The following is a 22,729-nucleotide window of genomic DNA, read 5'->3' on the forward strand; positions in this document are numbered from 1 at the left end:
CCCTTTCAAAATGTCCCATACTACCCGGGTGCTTTTTTTTTCAAAACTTTACGCTCGGAATTGTTGACTGTTTTGGGGTGGCAAGCAGCCGCGACTAGCATGGTCTGTCATCACTCAACCATATTCCAATGGGGGGTTTGATGTCCCTGATTTTATGGTATATTACCGAAGCACTCAGGCACAGTATGCTTACCATTGGTTTGCACCCACGCCATTTATGCCACAGTTAGCGGTAGAGGATTGGATAGCGCATCCACTCCCACTGAAAGGTATCATTCATGGTCCAGCTAATGCTATAGATACACCGGCTACTACGGTGACGTGCACAGTAGATGCATGGAAACAAATCTTGCATATGCTACCCGTTGCCCGGTTATACGCACCTGATATGCCGCTTGTTTACCATCCCAGACTTTCGTTATTGCAGGAAGGAGGGTTTCGTACACGGTGTCGAAGATTGCACATAAACAATTGGGGAGACCTTTTTCTCAATGGACAGTTAAAAAATCGTGAACAGATGTTCCAAGGTACTCATCCTACACCTTTAGAACTATTATGTTAGACTACGATAGGGTCTAAGGAGTGTCTTACCGCAGTTTCTGGATGAGCGGGACAAAGTAATGCCATTGCATAGTATGCTTACATCTGCGGATGGGCGACATATGGTCTCCCACTTTCATCAAAGCATTCGGATGCAATGCGTGAGTAGGGAAAGTACAGCTCTCAAGAATTGGAGGGTTGATATCGGCATGGAGATCGCTGAATCACAATGGGCATATTGCTGTGGTATCACTGCCAATATCTCCTCTAGCTGTAGACTCAAAATTATTCACTATAAAGTTTCTGCAAAGGTTGTATTATACGCCGGCAAAAAAGAGGAGATTCCAATTAACAGACAATGACAGATGTAAGCGGTGTAATGCGAAAGGGGCGGGATTTCTACACTTAGTGTGGGGCTGCCCAGTGATATATGACTACTGGACCCAGATTCACACGGCTATTCAAGAGATGCTTAGCGACACAATTGATAGAAATCCACTCATTATGCTGTTGGGATAAACAAAGCAGACGCCTAAGTCCGCTAGAAAGTTTGTTGACATAGCATTCTTGCTGGTGAAACAAAGGGTTGCATGTCGATGGGGGAGGTGGGGAAGAGCCCCGAAATTCAAGGATTGGCTGAATGATCTTATTTATTGCCAAGACCAGAATACTGTATATGCAGAAACACAGCCGCTACGCAATAGGGCTCAGGACATATGGGATCCTTTGAGGGGGTATCTAACGGCTATCGTAGATCCATCAGATGACGAGAGTCGAGAGGATACGGAAACTAACATGAGAGAGAAGGTTGGGGGTCACTGATCCATTGCTCACGGATAACGAATTCTGGTGAGGTACAGTGTTACTCTTTACAGGGCATGGGAAAGTGTGGGATTACCGGCCTGTGGACCCTTGTAAATGATGATTGAACGGGGGACATCCTATGAGCAATGTGTAGAACTTTGATTGAGGTTTGATAAAATGAATAATAAAGGATGTTGCTGTAGAATGGATTACTATGACAATGTAAGATGACGTAGACATTGCCATTGTTAAATGCTATTGATTGATGGTGCATAAATTCCTTCATATTCTTTTACATTTTCAGTATATTGTGAAGCTGTCAAAATGTGTAGAGCTGTAATCTCAATGTCCTTGATACCTTGAACAAAGCATCTGAACTAAGGTTTGAAAATTTACAAATAAAGGTTTAAAAAAAAAAAGTAATGGTTGAAGACCATTGTATTTCAATAGAGTTTCTTGAGAAGGGCATGGACTGCTGCATGCTTCCAATCTTCAGAGAATGTGGCGGATGTGATGAAAGGCACAGATCTGTTAGGGCCCCAGGAAGATGGACTTCATGATCTTCGTTGAGTCTTCTCTGGTGAGAGTTTCCCATTTGTTAATGTGGTCATCTTGGTAGGTGATGGACAGGCTGGTGATAAGAACTCTAGGGCATGGCTGATGTACAAATTGCTGCTGTAGATGCTTGCAGTTTTATTGTGGAAAAAATGTGATAGGTCGTCGGAGTACTTGGGAGGGGGTGATGCTGTTAACAGAGGCAGGGGATGTGCTGAAGTCCTTAACTATCAAGAAGATCTCTATGCAGCTATTGGTGCTCCCTTTGATGCGTTCAGCTAACCCTCTTTTCTTGGTGTTGGTGTCTCTCGGTTGTTGGTGGTAGTACCTGAGGGCAGACTTGTAGATGGTTCTGTTGGAGGCTTTTGTGACTGGCTCTCCATTTTCTTTCTAGTTATTTGAAATGCTGTTTGGAATCTCAAAGGTCCTATGTGTACCAGCTGGCTTGATTGTTGGTTCTTCTTTGCTTGTTGTGCTTGATGGGTGTGAAGAGAATCTGCACAGTTCTTGGTCCACTTGTTGAAGTTGGTGATGTCTTTATTGAGGTTGGGTGTGGGGTTAGGTTGATCCGTGCCGAGGATGTGGAGCCAATCAGCTACTGCATTTTTGCCCCAGTTAAGGCAGGGTAGGCTGGCATTGGTGGGTGTGTTGAATTGTGCTGTGTTGATTTGGAAGTGGATGATGGAGTGGTCAGTCCATGTGAGCGATAACGTGGAGCTGTACTTGAGGCTGTTAGTGGTGAAGATGGGGTCTAGTGTGTGTCCAGCGATGTGTGTTGGTTCTCTGACGAGCTGGGCTAGTCCAATGAGGCTCAGGTTTTCAAGTAGTGCTGTGTAGCAATGGTCGGTTCTGTGTTATAAGTGGAAGTTAACGTCACTGAGGAGGATGGAGGCTCTGGAGTTGAGGTGAGGGGGCGATGAAATCAGTGATTGTTGAAAGTGGCTCGTGGTCCTGGTGGCTGGTAGACGAGGGTTCCATTTGGGGTGAGGTTTTCAGAGTTGCAGCTTGAAGTACAGGTGTTCCATTAAGGGGGTGGCGCCTACCGTGGACTTTGAGTGCTTAATGGAGATTTTGTAGATTTGAGTTCTCCTACTGGCTTGGGAGAGCGTTCCGGTTGTGCGATCTTGTAGCCCGCTGGAATCGCTGTGGCGATGGCAGATGCCAACGTGGAATTGAGCCAGGTTTCCATGAGGAAAAGGATGCCCAGTGGGTTACTGCTCCGCAGGTCCCAGATTTCAGTTGCATGTCTGAGAGATCATGTGTTGAGTAGATTGCATGCAAGTGAGTGATGGGGTGTAGGTTTGCTGAAGCGTGTAGTGTTGGGTGGGGTGTTGTTGGTGTCACTGGTGCTTGTGTGGGATGTGGGTGTAGACTGCCAAAGGGGAACTGGCAGTGGGTGCAGGTGAAGGCCCTTACTTTGGTGTGGGCCACAGCAGCAATGGTGGTAGAGGCATTCCATTTGAGAGACCGGTTGAGCGCTGCAGAGTATCGCTGGGAGGTGATCCAACCAGAGTTCCTGGCACTGCGTGCGGTACAGGCACATACAGATTGCAGATTGGCTTACGTTCGGCACGCCGGTGACATGCCCGCTGCGTGAAGCCACACAGCGGCCACCATTAAATAGGTCCTGGAAGAATGAGGACTGAAGGGACGCGGCTGCGGAGCCACAGATATAAGGAGTGAGAGAACATTACAGGAAGAGCGAGTAAGGAGCGGGGAAGGTGAGAGAAATGCATGGGGTTGGGGTGGCTGTGGGGAGCCCGACAGAGGGGGAAAAAGTTCAGAAACCATGTTAAAAGTCCTCAAATGACTGCACACAGCACAATGAACAAGGGTTGAAAAGAGAACCGGAGCAAAAGCACAAAGACAAATGAAAGCTCACTACAGAGGAATAAGAGAGCATAAAAATCAAAGGAAAGGGCATTAAAGAGTGAGAAAGCACAAAAACGAATGAAACAAACTTCCAGAGTACACCCATATCTACGCATAAAGTACGTCACTGCTTACTCTTCCCTGCATTAACAGACCCTTAGGTGGCTTCCCTTCTGGAGCTCGATAAAATCCCTCACATTTGCAACTCTACTACTCTGGGACAAAATTCCTGTCCCAATCAATTGCATATTACACTTCCTTGGTTTCAGTTGCGTCTAAAAGACTCCACATATCCATATTATACTTACATTTCTTATGCAACAGTCTTTTATAAGAGATGCACTTTCAATAATGTGATTTGCTATGATTTTCTGCTGCTCTGCACTCTTCTGGCTCACTTTCTTCTTCATTATTCGCCTGATGTATTCTTTAACCAAATAAAGGTGGATATTCTCCATAATTTCCTGGGCATAAGCAAAAAGCAATACAAGTTTTGAGTTCAATTTGTCATTAATGCATACTTATTTTTGTAGAATAATAGATTAGCAAAAATGATTTATGTGCAGATGGTCTATTGAATAAATATTTTAGATGTCTGAAATTATTTACTTGGCCTCCTCTGCAGTAAATATTCTAATAAGACATATTGACACATTTGTGGATGTAAGCCATCTCAGTGTATCCTATTAAGCATTTTTTCAGTAATGCCGATCTAAAAAGGTCTGGCTCTCCCTGCTGGCGGAACTGTCTGAGATAATTCCACTGAAATGAATAGGGTATTTAAATGTGTTTAAATCCTCTTTTCCCTTCTCAGCGTTCTTATTAATACATTTAAGCAATTGCACCTATAGTGTTTACTGTTGCATCTCAGCATGTATTCACTGAACAAGCAAAGCATGGTTTAAGGACGTTCAGTTTTATTGTTTCACATCTTTGCTACATTTTCACATTACTTTCAAAGCCAGTAATGTATAAAACCCATCCAATATGTGAATAGTTATCATACCACAAATTCATCATTCATTTACCTGGTGGTAGCAGACTTTAAGAGTCTTGAATTTAAGCATGTAGGTTTCTGATATCTCAATAATTTGGACCATAGTTCCATGGCTGCATAGCCCATTCTTCTGTGACAGCTTTCTGAAATTAGGCTGGGGATAAAAGACAAACTATAAACATCAAATTAAAATGTACAATAAATACAAACAAGACAATGAACTTTACACCTACTACGATGGAACGCATATCTTTTAAAGAAAACATGAGCCCTCTTTTTGTTCAGCACTCATAATGGTTGCCCTTTTAGACATCGATTTACTTTGATGCAGTAGCTATTACTTGTGCTCTCTCTCATAACTCTACAACCACCATGAAGTTTATTTGATATGTCCTAGACCACTGTAGTTAATTTGTTCAGTCTATGTCTGTTATCTCACCCTACATTGAGAACGTCAGGCAGATGGTGTCAATTTAGGATTTCAAAATGCGGACTGAAGATTAAATTCTTCTGCAAAAGTATTTATTGACTTGTTTTAGCACTAGATCCTTTTTGACTGGTGGATGGCCTAAGCCACAATCTTGGGCTCAATCTCCTTCCTTCATGTGTCTTCCCTTGTTTCTCTATTTCAAGCTGATCACTATAGGGACCGGTTTCTTACTCAATGTAAAATTAAGGTTCCTGTTAGGACCTCCTCTTTCTGGCCAGAGATAGTCTCTAGGGGAATCCTTATGCTTATTTCAGTTTTTTGGTTGTGCTCTTACGAACAAGACCTCACATACTTCTTCTGGGGACTGGCTTGCAGCTCAGGCCTACCTTCCAAAGCTGAGCCAAGGACCCCTTATTGACATCTGATTACCTCTGAGGACTGGAGTGCGCAACATTGCTGAAGACATCAATCCTTCACAGTGAGGAAGTGGGCGGGCTGATAAGCAAGGGGGTGTGTTCGCGAAAGATGATTTGAAGGAATTACTGAAATAGAAATTGAGTGGGTCAGAAAGAATAACAGTTATATTTGGCCTCGTGCCTTAATATGGCATCAGGGTGCTCTGCACCATAGCTAAATTCAAAAGAGGCTGCTGATGACAATTCTGGAGCTCAGAGAGTAGAAAACAACATGTCTAGAATGAGATCATTTTTAATACTGAGGTCTTCAATTTGTTATAGAAGGTTGGTAATCAACTTATTCACAAAATGATGGGTAAGAGATTGCTAGGATTGTGTCTTCATCATTGCAAAGGCGGTACTATCCGATGCCACCTTCCAGAAAGATGGAGTGTTTAGTAATAGCAGTATGAACCTAGTTTAATAACCACATTCACTCTGAAGACAAAGTGGTTGTAAAAAGCTTTGATTTTCTCAAAGTTGACAAATCCGATTCACTACAGAGTTGCTTAAATGAACATTTATATCCCGTGTTAACTTCATCTATATTTAATTATCAAAAATGCTTGTCTTAAGGAAATTTGACTCCTGTGATGTGAAGACTAAATAAAAAATGTAATTCAGGAACCTCGCTGACAATTTACTTGCCCAGCACTTATGGAGTCCCCAAAATAATTTTTGCTTCCTGCATTTGTATTTAAAAAAATGCACACGGGGGGCGTGGCTAGCAGCCAATGATGGCGGCAGCAACCTAGAGAGGCTCCCGTAGCAAGGCGGCTTCCCGCAACAATCCGCATGCCTATCCGTTCACTGATCGCTCCAGAAGGGGTGTCCTGGGTGCGGCGACCGAACGGCGCTCGCAGGAGAAAATTGGGAGCACTCAGACCTCGGAAACAGGACGAAACTTCATCTTAGTCCTTCACTGGCGAGGGGCCTAGTGACACGAGGGCAGCCGCGGTGTCGAGTGGAGCCCTTGGCCGAGCGGAAGTCAACCCTCCTCGGCACGATCGACCGGAAGTACCCGCTGAAGACAGCACTCGACACCAGCGAATCGCCGGACCAGCGGTCCCCCCCTACAAACACTTATTCCTCAACGTGGCCTACCCAGTGGCGCTGCAAAGTAGTGCCTCATCACGACACTCGGCCAAGACCCGTAACTTGCTACGCAACAACCGCCATCTTGCCCTGACTTGCCGAGGCTGCATCGGATCCACGGCTGCCGGCCGCACCTTAACATCGACAGCGACCACTGGCCTTCTCCCGAACTGAACCTCCTGAACAGACGCCTCGGCACGATCGGCTGCGGGCGATCGGCCCACTTCACCATAGATAGTTTCTCGCCGCAGAGCCAAAATGGCGGGGAGAGGGCCGCGACAGACCGCCGCTCAGGCGAAACTCGGCAAATTCGCCTACGATAACCAGACGCTCTCTCAGCCTGAGCAGCGCACATCCCTTGGCAAGGGCGCGGACAACGATGGGACGAAAAAGGCCACACTGGATGATGTCCTACGTGCTCTGGAACAGGTTCAGGGCACAGTGGGCTCGACTGCTACCGAGGTGACCCTCATAAGAGCCGACCTCCAGAAGATGGGCGAAAGGGTGAAACAGGTGGAAGTGGTGACTAAATCACTGATAGAGGATGTCTCCGACCTGCAGGTGGCTGTGGAAAGACTACAAGCAGACAAACTTTTAAAAAGCAAGTTGGATGACCATGAGGGACGCTCCAGACGCAACAACGTCCGCATTTTGGGGGTCCCGGAATCGGAAACGAAAGGGGCCATGGACTTGTACGTTGAGGAGCTCATAAAGACCCGCCTGGCCCCGAAGGGGCTCTCCAATTTCTTTACGGTGGAGCGTGCCCACCGGGTACCCGGCGGGACACCTACGCCGGGGGCTGCCCCACGTCCCATCCTGGCGAGACTTTTCAACTTTAGAGACCGCGACACTATTCTCCAAGCGGCCAGAGTGGCACCACCTATCCACATCCAAAACTCTCGGATATCCTTCTTCCCGGACTACACGGCGGAGGTCACCCGCAGAAGGAGAACTTTCCTGGAGGTAAAGAAAACGCTTCGCGAACAGGAATTGCCATACTCCATGCTGTTCCCGGCCCGTTTGAGAGTGGTGGCCGACAAGAAGGTCTGGTTCTTCGACTCGGCTGAGTCGGCAAGAGAATGGCTGGAGGGATGGCGCACGGTGGAACGCAATTCTAATCGTCGACGCAACAGACCAGACGACGACGGCCGACCGGGCTCACAATCTTCAGCCAGGGGAAGCGTGAGCGGATCGCCGTCACAGGAACACGCTGGGGCCACTGGGGGTGAATGAAACCCGCACGTGATGGACTGAATGGACTCTGATTTACTCCCATGAGGATTGCTTTTCACGTCGTTCTTGGACGCTGGCCTGGACATCCCGAGGGCGGCAGAGGGACCGCCTGCTTTGGGGGACACTCTCCCCTGACGTGCAAGTACTCTGTTTTTGGCATGGGATAAGCGCTCTGCTGAGTTGGGGTGGCGGGCAGTTCTAAGTCCGTTTGGCAGGGAGGCAGGGTGGGGCGGGTTGGGGGGGGGTTGGTTCTTCTCTATGGGAAATTCACAGAGTCGATCTCGAATTGTACAATGTACTTTGACTGCTATTGTAATGTTGCTGGTGCGATGGAGTCTATACTGGTTGTATTTGTTGCTAATCTCTACTGATGGCGGGTGAGCAGCTAAATACAGCGAGGGCGGATGAGACGCAAGTAAGCGGCTCCAATCTCCGACTTCACGCCTGGAATGTGCGAGGCCTGGGTGATAAGGTGAAACGCGGCCTCGTTCTGTCCGAGGTGAAACGCTACAAACCAGACCCGATACTCCTGCAAGAGACCCACTTGGTGGGTAGTGCTACCAAGGCCTTGGACAGAAGGGGATATAGAATGTTAGTCCACTCCGAATTTTCTACTGGTTCACGGGGCACGGGCATACTGATCAGAAAATCCTCCCACTTCATTACCCTTAGCACTAGAACCGACACACAGGGTTGCTTTGCAGCGGTGGCGGGACAGTGGGACGGACGCCCCTTAACAGTATTTTCAGTATACATCCCGCCTTCGTTACACTCGGTGATGCTACCGGCCCTGGGTGATTTCTTACTGTCCCTCCCGGAGGGGGACATGCTCATAGGTGGGGACTTCAACGCAGCTGCAGATCCGCAGCTCGACAAGTTCCCGGCGACCGCCATTCCGGGGGGTCCCTCCCGGTTTCGGCGATTTCTAGAGGCACTGGGGCTGGTGGATGTTTGGCGCCATGTTCACCCGATGGTTCGACAATACACGTTCCACTCCACCGTTCACAATAGTCTATCCCGCATTGACTACTTCCTGGCTTTAGGGGATGGACTACAGCGCGTAGATGAAGTGGTTATACACCCTCGGGCATCTCAGACCATTCGCCACTAACTCTCACTGTCACCTCACAGACACGATCTCGCCGCCGCATATACCCCATTCATGCCTCCTATCTCAAAGTCCCGAAGGTCAGAAAGGCCCTGCAGAAGGCCACGGAACACTATTTCACTGAAAATGAACCAACCGCGGCCTCGGCTGAGGTTCTCTGGGAGGCCTATAAAACGGTGTTGCGGGGGCAGGCGATAGGCTCTATACCGGCACATAGAAGGGAACAGACAGCTGAACACTCTGCCCTCGAGCTCCGACTACGCGCAGCCACTACTGCCCATGAAGCCGATCCCACGGAAGATACAGCACATACCCTCGCACTTGAACAGCGACTGTACGCAGACCACGCACGACTCATACCACAGGGACATATCACCGACACACAGAACCGGGTGTACGATGTGGGGGACAAGGCAGGGAAGATGTTGGCCTGGCTCGACAAAAGAGGGGGTAGCTCCAGAGGGATTCAGCAGGTGCGGGATGACGAGGGCAGGATTCTGACCGACCCCGATCGAGTGGTAGAGGCGTTGGCGTCCGACTTTGAAAAAGTATACACCCCTGAACGGGAAGTTACCACGATTGCGGCCCAATGCGCACTAAGCAGTATAGACATCCCAACGCTGCAGCCGGAGGCCATAGCTGATCTGGAGGCACCGTTTACCACAGATGAACTACGGGTGGCCATCGGAGCCCTCCGAACCGGCAAGGCACTGGGGCCAAATGGCATTCCAGTCGAGTGGTTCCAAGCACGTACTGACGCTCTTTGCCCGCACTTGCTTAAAATGTATATGGAATGTCGAGATAAGGGGATGCTCCCGTTGGACCAACGGACGGCCGCAATTGTGGCTATCCCTAAGCCCGGTAAACCCCCCGAGGAATGCTCATCCTACCGCCCTATCTCTCTGCTTAATGCGGAGAGTAAAATCCTAGCAAAACTCCTGGCTAACCGTCTAACGCCTCACCTGCCCGACCTTATCCACCCGGACCAGTCTGGATTCATGCCCCACAGAAACACCACGCTCAATCTCAGAAGGGTGCACGGGGTGCTGGCGAGGGCGGACTGCGTTGGCGAGACTGCGGCTATACTGGCGCTAGACGCGAAAATGGCCTTTGATCTGGTGGAGTTGGCCTACCTCTTTGAAGTCCTTTTGTGCATGGGTTTTGGCCCAAACTTCATCTCATGGATAAAATTACTTTACACAGCACCGGTGGCGCACGTAGTGGCGAACGGCCACATATCACGCACTTTCCCGCTTGGACGTGGCACCCGGCAGGGCTGCCCCCTTTCCCCCCTTCTCTTTGCACTCTCCCTAGAACCTCTGGCTATCCGCACCAGAACTACCCCCTGACTCAAGGGGATTAAATGGAGGGAGGGGTGGGAGGACCGCATATCTCTGTATGCAGACGACATGCTGGTGTACCTAACGGATCCCGAGCATGGCGTACCAGCTCTATTGCACCTCTGTAACGACCACGGCGAAGTTTCAGGCTACACCATCAACTGGAACAAGTCAGAGTTGTATGTCCTGACAGGGGACCACCCAACGCTTGGCCCGGACTGCCCTCTACGGCTGGCCGGTTCCTCATTCAAATACCTAGGCATCCACATTACGAGTGACCCTACCGAACACGAGAGGCTGAACCTCTTGCCACCACTGGATCGTCTCAAACAAGACGCAGGCTTCTGGGCAGGATTGCCGTTGTCGATGCTGGGGAGAGCTGCCTTGTTTAAAATGAAGTCCTTACCCCGTTTCCTATACATCCTAGACAACACTCCATTCCCAGTGTCAACGGGATACTTCAGGAAAATTGCAGCAGTAGTCTCCGGATTGTTGTGGGGCAACCGCCCTGCGCGTATAGCCCAAGCCAAACTCTGCAGGGGCTGGTACGAGGGCGGCATTGCACTCCCGAACTTGCATCTATATTATTGGGCTGCACAACTCAGGCCCATTAACCAGTGGCTGCATGCATCGCAATCTGACCCGGCGTTCCAAGCGGAGAGGGCTCAGTTAGGCGCTAGTAACATGCTGGCACCGCTTTATGATCGGAGGAAACTTAGACCACTGGTGGGCCCCACTAGGCTCACGGTGTCCACTTGGCATGCAGCCACCGCTGCGCTAGGGTGGAAAGACACGCTCACTAAACTCACTCCGCTCTGGGACACGCGTGCCTTGGGCAATCTTCGGGTCAGTAAGGGGTTCTCCCGATGGGATGACATCGGAATCTCCACGGTGGGGGATATGTGGGAGCGAGGGGATGTCATCACCTTCGCCCGTTTGAAAGAGATTTATGATCTGGGACCACACGAAACATACCGGTATGTACAAATCCGCCATGCACTACTATCGGCCATCCCGGCTGGTACGACTCTTCCTGAGTCCTCCCCGCTGGAGGATCGCCTCCTGATGGACTAAATGGTAGAGAAGGCGACCTCCCTCACATACCGGAAACTCCTTAACTCTCCGGATCCACTGATATCCCTTAAGGGGAAATGGGAGCAAGAGTTGGCGCGCTTGACTAACATGAGTGGAATGAGGCATTGGCTTCCCCCAAGGAAGCAGGCATATCGGCCAGGATGAGGCTAATCCAGCTCAAAGTCCTCCATAGAACATATTACACTAGAACACTACTACACCGCATACAACGGACCCCTGATCCCTTTTGCTTGCGAGGCTGCGGGGAGGAGGGCACCTTCTTCCATACGTTCTGGGATTGTCCACGCATACACAACTACTGGCGTCAGGTCCTACGCACCGTATCACAGGTGCTGGAAGTCTCGGTACTACCGGAGCCACGACGGTGCCTCCTCAATGTATGGGAACCAACAGATTTGTCCCGGCACGGCCGCCTTTGGGTGACACTGGGTATGATGGTAGCAAAGCGAGACATTGCGCAGCGTTGGGGGGTGGCGGACCTCCCGACAACATCACAGTGGTGCATTAACATGGACAGAACGATGGTTACAGAAAGGGCGGTATACTTAAACCGAGCTTGTCCCGGCAAGTGGAACAAAGTATGGTCCCCGTGGAACACTTACCGGGGTGACATCTGCGACCCACTGCCAGAAGATGACCCAATGGACTCGGATGAGGATGACGGGTTGGAGTGAGGGTGGTTAGCTGTGGGGTGGGGTCCTTCAGGAGGGATTGGGGGGGGCGATGCTTCCTTTACACCCTATGTTAACTCGTGGACGCAAATGACATAGTTTTAATCCAGGTGTACTCTCACATCTATCTAGCAATATACATAGTCAATGATCGCACTGTGATTTCCCGATGTTCGACTGTTCTTTTAGTTAGTTTCAGAAAATAGAAAATGAGAACCTCATTCACCCTGCATGGAACATTTGCTTTTGTCCTTCTCTACTTTCGCCGACGGCCTTTACTGATGTGATTTTTGCAACAACCTGCATTGTCGGTATTTATGACTGTCGTTCCAATGTGACACTCCAGATTAGCGGCCGGCCCCCTCTGGTTGTAGGCGACATGCTGTGTAAAGATGTGAAGGTATAATAAAGGTTTTCGAAAAAAAAAAAAAATGCAGACATGCAACCAAAACTATTCAGATTTCGTATGAGATTGGCGCAGTGAACATATGTTTTAATCTTTATCCATTTTCAAAATCATTTTGATCTTAATTGAGTGTTTTGCAGCCGATTGTAATGGTATTCCAGGTTCTGTTGAAGCTGAACGCTCCTATTGATCTAAATAAGAAAATAAATATAAATTAACTAAAGGTATTCCATATGTATTTGGAAGACATATGTGGATTTCAGCATGTATGTTTGTTCTCTCTTTCACACTCAGGAGTAGCCTTGCTGTGGGACTTTGTATCTATTGTAAGGTGTTCAAGGTAAGTCTTTGCAGGTTGAGGTAGATCTGTTCAATCTTTTCACGGTGAAGATGGACACCAAAGTAGCGCACTATCATTATCAAGGGGCAGGAACTTGAAGAAACAGAGGAGGAGCGGATGGAGAACCAATTGGTAACAGCACTATTAGACAGCAATCAGGTGCTGGGAGTCAAAGCCGCAAAACAGTAGTATAATGGGCAATAGGTAAGAAGAATAGCTGCAATTTGTTACCGGTGCTCATGGCAGGGACATACAAAGCCTTAATTTAGCTTTCTTAGTTTCGAATATCAGATCTAATCATTCAAAATATTTGCAAGAGAACTGTGCATACTGGATACCATTAAACAACCCAGTTCCATCAGCAACTTATCAATCACAATGCAAATCATCGTTCTGACAGCTCAGCAGAATTTTTTTTTTATCAATTCATATTTTTGTTATTCAAGTAAAGGCATGAGTGAAAGGTGCATATATGTGCATATTATGCACTATACTTAATGTCGTAAAGTTGTGCTACTTTGGTTCTATTTCTATTAGAGTAATCAGCACTATTTTGTGGTTAAAGTAAACAATGATGCCTGTTTTTCTGAGTGTGTGTGTGTGTGAAGTATGGTGTGTGAGATGGTGTGTGTGTGTGTGTGTATGTGTATGTGTGTGTCACGAGCATTGTTATACACTGTGGTTGTGAGGAAACTGGTCCAGAACACGTAGACAGAAGGTAGTCAGTGAAAAAGCTAAGCCTGGTGAATGTCATGTTTGTGACATGCTAACCGTGGAGTTCACACCTGTAACCAGCCATTCGTTTGCCAAACATATGTCCTAAATATACACATCATACAATAGCATAAACTGATGCAGTGGCGACTGTTGAGTAGGTTGCATCAAACATTATACGCACCTTCAACTCTTGAAACAAGTCTTCAAGCTGTGTCAAATCCAGTCGTCTCAATTTCGCGCAATGTATCATGCAATTTAGTTTTAACTTCGTCTTCAAAATGGTGGTTTTCAAGATTTCTGATATACTCTCTGGAACGTGATGCAAAAGGTAGTTTCATCATTACAGGTATAAACTACATATTGCTAAATCAACAGCAACAGGAAAACTGCATGAAAAAGAATTTATGTTTGGTAGCAATAAGGTAAATTATTGGTTCTAAAGACGTTAGTCTATGTAGGCAACATTATAAAAAAACACATGTACTTCACAATTATGGAGTTCACCCCGCAATTCATAATTTCATACAAATAATTGTAAATAAAAAATGAATTCAACCGCCTTAAGAATCTGACTTGACGCATTATTAAAAGATGTAACATTTTTTAAGTGAAAGTTGCAAGTGCAAAGAAAACGTTCTGTATCTGAAATGATTTAGTAAAGATGCGTGCTAACACATTTCTAACGTTAGTGCAAATGAGATTTTGAAGTGACACTTCATAAAAAGGTATTCTTGGAGAGCTGTCTGGACACGTCTCACAAATCCACAACCATCTGTGAGCATTGGACTTTGGTGCATATAGAACGAGCCTTTGGGCTTCGTCCATGCTACAACGATGCATCTCTCGACAGGTCACATTAATTTGTGCTACCTCTAGATTGGGGCAAGTAAATGAAAGTACACCGCTGACGAGCGATCCCTACACTACAAGTGCTGATTAACGTACTGCTTATGTTTACGAATGGGGATCTAATGCAGCTGTTTTCACCTCTTTCACAAGTGTGAAAATAGGTGTTAGTGACAGTCCAAAATGATAATTTCAACTGCAATACCTATTGTCTGTCTCCAGGGAGCCGTCGCCTCCCTTACCAAAGTAGAATGGAGCAGTCTACAAGAGCACAATTATACACATGCATTTTGGACACCTATGTTCAGCTTAGGAGTGTTAAGGGTATGATCTCCGAGTGCAAACTCACTTTCGCAACTCGCAAAATGTAAGTTTGCACATGTAAATTAATTTACTGATATGCAATATTACACCACTAAGTACATCTGCTCTGGGTGGCAGGGAGAGTGTCTTCCGTAGTGGGAATGCCATTGAACTTTGGGCAACACTCTCACATCTGTTACTTTGAAGGGTATTCGCGTTTCCAAAAGCACATGCTCACCCCGAATACACTTGGGCATTTATCCTCGACAAGGACCCCAACAGGGGTGTAGCTATAAGTAGTGCAGTAGGTGCATTGGCACCAGAGCCCAGATGTTTGAAGGCCCAGTTATGTCTGTCTCTTACTTTGTAACTGCAAAGGAGCGGCTTTTAGCTTTCTCGTTTTAAAGTTCATAGCACCCTTGCAATGCCTCTGAAGTAACTCCAAGTCCAGGGTGAGAGTGGTAAGGGCGTAACCACAAAATTGGTCAGGGTATTGGGAAACAGAGTTCGCCCAAAGGGAAAAATATTTTTCTTGTGGAGTAAAAAAGTTAGCTTGGCCGAATGTGCCATGGTTAAGTATCTACACATGCGTAATTGTATATCTTGCGCAGTTTGTTGTGTAAACACTAACCCACCTGGAATTATTTCAAAATTTCCAAAATATGTAAATGTGTAAAAATGAGTCAATCTACTTCACACATAGGTGTCAGGCTCAAACTGTGTCTAGACAGGATAGGGTTGGCGCGCACTGACGCAGCACAAGGCTTCTTCAGAATGGACTTCTCTTCTCAATGAATCAGGTACTTAGGAATTATGTCCATCTCTGAAGAACTACATAGAGAGTGGAGATTATGCTCCTATGCCTTCACTCTGCTTTTGTTCCTCTGTGGGTTATTACTAAAGTAACTTCTGTTAGGATATGAAACTTCACCGGATCAAACCGGAAAGGAATTTGGTAGAGAAAACACTGAATATCACTGTTATTTTAAAGAATGGCTGAAGGTCCGTCTAGATGTCATACTGAGTTAATGGTGGATGGCCTGGGGGACATTCCAGTTGACCAGCAACAAATGGTTTGGGCTTGATCCTGTTGCTGGAATATGAGTTATTGCACATCTGCTGGATAGAGGAAATGTCAGTTGATTCAGTTTCCATTTTGGAAATGCCTATTGGTATTTATTTGTGCCACTAGGTTTTAGTTCACTGCTCATATACCCATGAGGGCATCTGCAGAAACCATTTGCACCTTCTCATATTAGGGTCACCACCTCAATGCAGGTCAACAAGCACAGAGTGTCCAGTCAGGAACTTTAAAATAATTGTTCTCAGATGTGTGTGCATTTCCATGGAAGCAACACAAGGCTGCAACATCCTGAATGAATTTAGTTATCAAATGAAAATTCAGGAATGAAAGCAGTATATGTAATGACCTGGAGATAGGTGGTCTCCCTTACGCAAATGGAATTTCAGACAACCATACAGCCCTAAGGGTAGATGTAAAGAAATTGTTGGTAATATTTTCATTTATTTGCAGACATTTTTCTAGCTTTGGTACATACGAATTTTTGGCTGGAAAGCACACTTACAACATCAAATAACCATTACATGATTTTCTGCACCTAATGAATTCAACAGAGCTTGCTTTTCACATGCAAATGGAGATACTCTAAAAATTACAGAAAGCAACGTTTGCGGTGATATTTTTCCTTCTATGCAGGCATTCCGCGCTCTCACATTCGATCCTGTGCTATGCGTAATATGCTTTTGAATGTCAATTTAACAATCTGGTACAGCTATTAAGAACGCTAATCTCTCACGAATATGTGTAGATTGCTGCTTGCTATTTGAACAATAACCTGCCAGTTAACCGTGGTATGGACAGATTTTTGATCTCTTATCTTACAATTTAGGTATGAAGAAGATATAAAGAAAACAGGCAAGTGAAAGTAAGTGATTGTGGAAAAGTACTATTTTGGGGTACAGCGAAAGAAATGCGTTACTTACCTGTAACTGCAGTTATCCAGTATTGGTGTCTTTCATAGATTCACATGCCTGAATCATTCCCTGTCGCCGAGACCGGAGTCTCCGGTACATAGAAAAGCAATGTCCTATAGACATATATAGAGAAAAATAGGTCTAAGGGCCTCGCCTTAGTAGCCCATCTATGTCCTTTTGTAAAAAGGACCAAACTCCAGAAGGTAGCCAATCAGCTACCACCTCCCTCTAGAACCTTCCTGTCAGGAGCCTCAGTCTCAGATTTTCGTACGCACCAAGCTAGGTAGGCGTAATACTGTTAGAGAAATAAGTGAGTCCTACCAGGGGAGGCGAGAGGGTTGCATGTGAATCTATGAAAGACACCAATACTGGAAAACTGCAGTTACAGGTAAGTAACGCATTTCTTATCCAGTATTATGGGTGTCTTTCATAGATTCACAGGCCTTAATCAGAGTAGACAGCAATACATTATGCACATTTCTGATGGAAAAGCACATACCAGTCAGTAGATAATACATATCATGCGACTATGAGCCATCAATAAATAACAAGAAATAAGTAAATAAATGTGCATACCAGCAAAGGATGGCGGGAAGGAGGAAGGCTCACCTCATTGGAATAGATGGCGAAGCACAGCCTGGCCCACTGCTGCATCCTGCATCAGTTCCGTATCCAGGCAGTAGTGCCTGGCGAAGGTATGCGACGACTTTCATGTCGCTGCTCTGCAAATGTCCAGTATTGGCACCCAAGCGAACAGTGCAGCCAATGTGGACACAGCTCTTGTAGAATGAGCTCTTACTGTGGAGTGCAATGGCTGTCCGGCTTCATCGTGGCAAAAGGCAATTGCCGAAGATATTCATCTTGAAATACTTTGTTTGGAAAGCGGCATGCCTTTCCTACTCTACTAAAAGGGATTAATAGCGGATTTGTTTTCCTGAACCGTTTTGTCTTGTCAAGGTAAAATTTAAGACACCTTTTCAGGTCCAAAGAGTGCAGAGTTCTTTCAGCTGCAGTGCTGGGATTTGGGAAGAATGATCGGAGGACTACAGGCTCATTTAAATGGAAGTCCGACGGGACTTTAGGAATAAACCGAGGATTAGTTCTTAAAACCACTCTGTCTTCCTTAAACTGCATGAAGGGATTTTGTATGGAAAGAGACTGTAGTTCACTGACCCTTCTTGCTGAGGTCAGTGCCAGTAGGAGGGCTGTTTTCCAGGAGATGTATTTGACATCTGCCCTGTGAATGGGTTCGAAAGGGTGTTTCATCAATTGGTTGAGGACCACATTGAGATGCCATGTTGGTGGAACCCTCCGTGGCCGAGGATAGGATCTGTAGAGTCCTTTAAGGAACTGTTTTATTAACCTGTGTGACCAGAGAGAGAGGGCCCTTTTGAAGTTCTTGTATAACGTGAAATCGCCGCCAAATGAACTCTGATGGAGGCGTGCGCAAGGCCCGACTGTGCTAGGTGTAGCAGGTATGGTAGTAGCTGCTCCGGAGTAGCCTGAAAGGGATGTAGGCCTTTGTCCTTACACCAGATGCAAAAGCGTTTCCACTTTAAGGAATAGGTTTTGTTTGTGCTCTCCGCTCTTGCCTTCGCGAGGACCTCTTTGCACTCCTGCGGGATGTCTAGCCGGCAGAACTCTCAGTACTCAGGAGCCAAGCCGATAACCTGAGTGATTTCAGATTCGGGTGCTGTACTTGGCTGTTGGACATCGTGAGCAGGGATGGATGTTGAACGACGGATTGGCGGGTAAAGTGAGAGGCGATGGAGGTCCGTGAACCAATGTTGCCTCGGCCAGAACGGGGCAATCAGAGTGTAGTGCTCTGTCTTCATCTTTCTGAGGACTATTGGTATCAGAGGGAATGGCGGAAAGGTGTACGCAAACACGTTGCGCCAGGCGATGGAAAATGCATTTCCGAGGGACCCTAACTGGGGATGCCAACTTGCGAAGACGGCTGAAGATGGCTGGAATGCCAGAAACCGGTCCTCTGAAGCTTGTTTCCGGTCCAGGGAAGGCATGGCTTGGCAGTTCGGGCTGGACTGTTCCCATGAGGCACAGGGTCAGAATGATTTGCATATGGCCATGTCTGAACTGGGGTGGTGTGGAGTACAAAAAAACGATGGATTTGGGCCCAGATCTCTGTACTGGGGTGAATGTATGACATTGTTCTGCATTCCGTCGATCAACTGTGGTTTTTGCATTTGTCACCCTGAGTGGGATGGGTATGCTCAGACGTGAGTCCCATGCTCTCCACACCACTGGATTCAAGCAAGCCGGGCTGAAGAAGGCTGGAATGCCAGAAACCAGTCCTCAGAAGCTTGTTTCCAGTCCAGGGAAGGCATGGCTTGGCAGTTCGGGCTGGACTGTTCCCATGAGGCACAGGGCCAGAATGATTTGCATATGGCCATGTCTGAACTGGGGTGGTGTGGAGTGAAAAAAAAAACTATGGATTTGGGCCCAGATCTCTGTACTGGGGTGAATGTATGACATTGTTCTGCATTCTGTCCATCAACTGGGGTTTTTGAACTTGCGATGTTGCGGCATTTGGCGTTCTCCCTGGTGGAAAAAAGGTCGATCTGTGGTGTCCCCCATTCCGAAAAGATGTGATCTAGCACCTCTTGGTCGAGCTCCCATTTGTGGGACATAGATCTCTGTCTGCTTAGAGCATCTGCTATGACGTTGTCCTTGCCTGGGACATACTCCGCTTTTAACGTGATACTGGGGAGCACAAGCCAGTTCCAGATTATCTGCGATTCGCGAGATAGTGTGAGTGAACGCGTTCCTTCCTGCTTGTTCAAGTAGTGCATCGTCGTAGAGTTGTCGGTCCCGACGAGCACTGGGGAGTTCTTGATGCACGGGAGGAAAGCCTGCAGAGCTAGAAAAACTGCCCTCCGCTCTAGGAGGTTGATATGGAGCTGCGGTTCCTGGACCGTCCACTTGCTGCTGATCTGTAATTCCTGGAGGACAGCTCCCCATTGCTCTAGAGAGGCGTCCGTTGTTACCACATGTGGGGCTGCAGGAAGCAGGAATGGTAGCCCTTGTGAGAGGTTCTTGAGCGACCTCCACCAGAGTAAGGCCTTGGTCATTTGTTGAGTTATCAAAATGCGATCCTCGAAAGAACCAGTGCTTTGAGTCCATTGCCTGGTCAAGGCCTCCTGCAGTGGGCGCATTCTGAGCAGACAGTGGGGAATAAGCAGGATACACGAGGACATCATTCCCAAGAGGGACTTGAAAGTTCGGACCAGTAAAGTTTTCTTCGAGGCTACTGCGGTGGCCAGAGTGATAAGCTTGTGCTTTCTCTCTTGAGATGGGAATGCTTTTGAACATTCCGTATCCAATGTCGCTCCGAGAGAGGTAAAAACTCAGGAGGACTGTAGAGTAGACTTCTCGTGATTGAGCGTAAGGCCCAGGTGCTGGAAAATATTGAGACAGGCGCTGGAGGACTTGGCTGTGCCTTTCATAGATGGTGCTTTCACCAGCCAGTCGTCCAGATATGGGAAGACCTGGTGTCCATGCGGTCGTAGTAAAGCCGCCACTTGAGAGAGGCACTTGGTGAATATCCAAGGTGCTGACTTAATGCCAATTGGGAGGACACAGAATTGATAGTGTTGACCCGCCACTGCGAATCTGAGGAATTTCCTGTGACCTTTGTGAATAGGGATGTGGTAATATGCGTCTTGCAGGTCTAAAGACATCATAAAGTTCCCTTCCTCCAGTAACCCCAAAATCTCCTGGATCGTAACCATGCGGAACGATTGACTCTTCAAGAATGTGTTGAGTGCCCTGAAATCTAAGATGGGCCTCCATTTCTTCCCTTTCTTTTGTATCAGAAAGAAGCAGGAATAAAATCCCTTTTCTCTGTGAGCTGATGGTACTCGCTCTATTGCTCCTTTCTTCAACATGGAAGAGACCTCTTTAAGGAGGAATCGTCTGTAGCTCCGCCAGATACGGAGCAATATCCTCCCACAATTGCCTGTTGTAGCAGCCCAGTAGCTCAATGGAATTAGCTACTTTCACAGTCATGGCCGACGTGGTGGAAAAGCGTTTGCCAATATTGTCTAGTATCCTGCTCTCCTTGTCCGGTGGAGCTGACAATGGAGATGACTGATTCCTAGAATTTTTCTGTGCCGCCTGGGTAACCACAGAATCTGGCTTGGGATGACCAGTATGGCAGGCCGGCGCTGTTGTTGCTGCCTTATACTTTTTGTCCAGCCATGGTACCACTGCTGAGACTGAAGCTGGTGTCTGCATCAGCTGTTTTCCCTGCTCCCATATGTGGTCAATGATAGGAACTAATCTGGTTGTTTTCTTAACCGGGTCTTTAAAATCATACAGGAAACAGTCTGTTTCATGAGATTCCATCGTCATATGGAATCTTTTGGCCGCTCTCTCCACTAAGTTGTGAAATCCGCCAATGTCCACTGGCGGTGAGTCTGAGGTAGTGGGCTCAGGTGTGGCAGGAGGAGCGATGTAGTCCTCATCGTCTCTATGGTCAGACTGGTCATCTAGGACCTCTCCATCCTCTGGTTCTTCAACTTCCTCGTCAGAAGACGGGATATCCTGCCCTGGCTCTCTTCCCTGACGGATCACTAATGGTGATGGTCTAGGCCATGAAGATGGTGTTGGTCGAGATGTAGCTGGATTTGTCCCCGTTGATGGAGCAGAGCTCTATCAGGAAATCGCTGCTTGTAGTCTTGAATCAAGAACTGCAAGTCGAAACTATAGACACTGGAAGGCATACCATTGGCGTGACTTGCGTCTGGACTTGTGAATGCTCAGTCTCTTCTGTAAATTCCACTTGATCCCTCTCATCATCAGTGCTTTGGCACTTCACTATTAGGTGTGAAGGACTGGTGGTCTGTCCGTACAGATCTTCGTCTGAGTCCTCGTCCTGCAGTAGGCAAGTTGGGGGCAACCTTTGCACCCTACTGGGAGACGTTAAGTCTGGTGTTATTGTTTTTTTGTGCCCTTTTTTCCTGCTGGTGTTAATGGCCCAGTCTTTGATGGTGGGATTGTAGACGGCTGAATAGCAGCTGACGACGGAGAAATCAGCTCCGATTGCTTCCATAGTATCGACGATGACGTCGTTGACTGTCGTCGTCCACAGAATATCAATAGTCGTCGTTGGCGCCTTAGTCGAGGATACCTTAGTCGACGGAACCTTCGTCGACAGCACCTTCGTCGACTGTGCCCTCATCGATGGTGTCTTCATCGTCGTCGATGTCTTAGTCGACGGCACGCTCGTCGACGAGAGTGTCCTAGTCGACGGCGTAGACGGTTTTGGCTTAGTCGTCGACACTGATGTCGTCGTTGACGAAATCTTTATCGTCGTTGATAGCTTTTTAATGAGAATAATAGACGACACAGGCTTTCCCGCCGTCAACGATGGAGTAGCCGTCGTCATCGATGAGAAGGCTGACGACGCCGATGTCGAAACAGACTGGAGACACAGTCTTCTTCTGCGCTGAGGAAAGCGTCGACGAAGTAGTCGTCGACGACGGCGCAGGCTTCCTGAAGGCAGGAACCTCCTTGTCAGACGTTGTGGATTTTGCCTCTGAAGACTTTTTGACAGTCTTTTTAGGAGGAACGTCTGTAGGGCTAGGGGAAGCAACCCTTGGCCTCTTCAAGGGCAATTTAGAGGAAACAGAAGCTATCTCACCGTCCTCTGAAGACTCCAGGTTGTCTCTGGTTTTCAGCGTGTTCAACCAGAGTAATAGTCGTCCTTCTCTGTCTTTAAGAGTTTTTGTAGAGAATGTTCTACAAATTCTACATTCCTTTGGTGTATGGTCCGGATAAAGACAGTATAAGCAGGTTTCATGCTTATCAATATGGAGCCTCTTCTTACCACAAGAAGAGCAAGCTCTGAAGAGACCCTTCTTCTGTTGATCAGCCATGGAAAACTATGAAGAAAAAATCCAATTTCT

General features: G+C 47.2%; 1 pseudogene across 1 annotated transcript in view; it reads right to left on the reverse strand.

Annotated features, from left to right (window-relative positions):
* LOC147690225 (tumor necrosis factor alpha-induced protein 2-like) overlaps nt 1-22,729 on the reverse strand; it is a 113,879-nt pseudogene that overhangs the window by 41,115 nt on the left and 50,035 nt on the right. The window contains exons 8-10 of the transcript XR_015300139.1: nt 13,840-13,967; nt 4,800-4,922; nt 4,080-4,235 (exon numbers count right to left, since the gene is read on the reverse strand). The product of XR_015300139.1 is annotated as a tumor necrosis factor alpha-induced protein 2-like (transcript). The remainder of the gene's footprint in view (nt 1-4,079; nt 4,236-4,799; nt 4,923-13,839; nt 13,968-22,729) is intronic.

The sequence above is a fragment of the Lissotriton vulgaris genome, chromosome 9, assembly GCF_964263255.1.
Source record: "Lissotriton vulgaris chromosome 9, aLisVul1.2, whole genome shotgun sequence".
Classification (NCBI taxonomy): Eukaryota; Metazoa; Chordata; class Amphibia; order Caudata; family Salamandridae; genus Lissotriton; species Lissotriton vulgaris.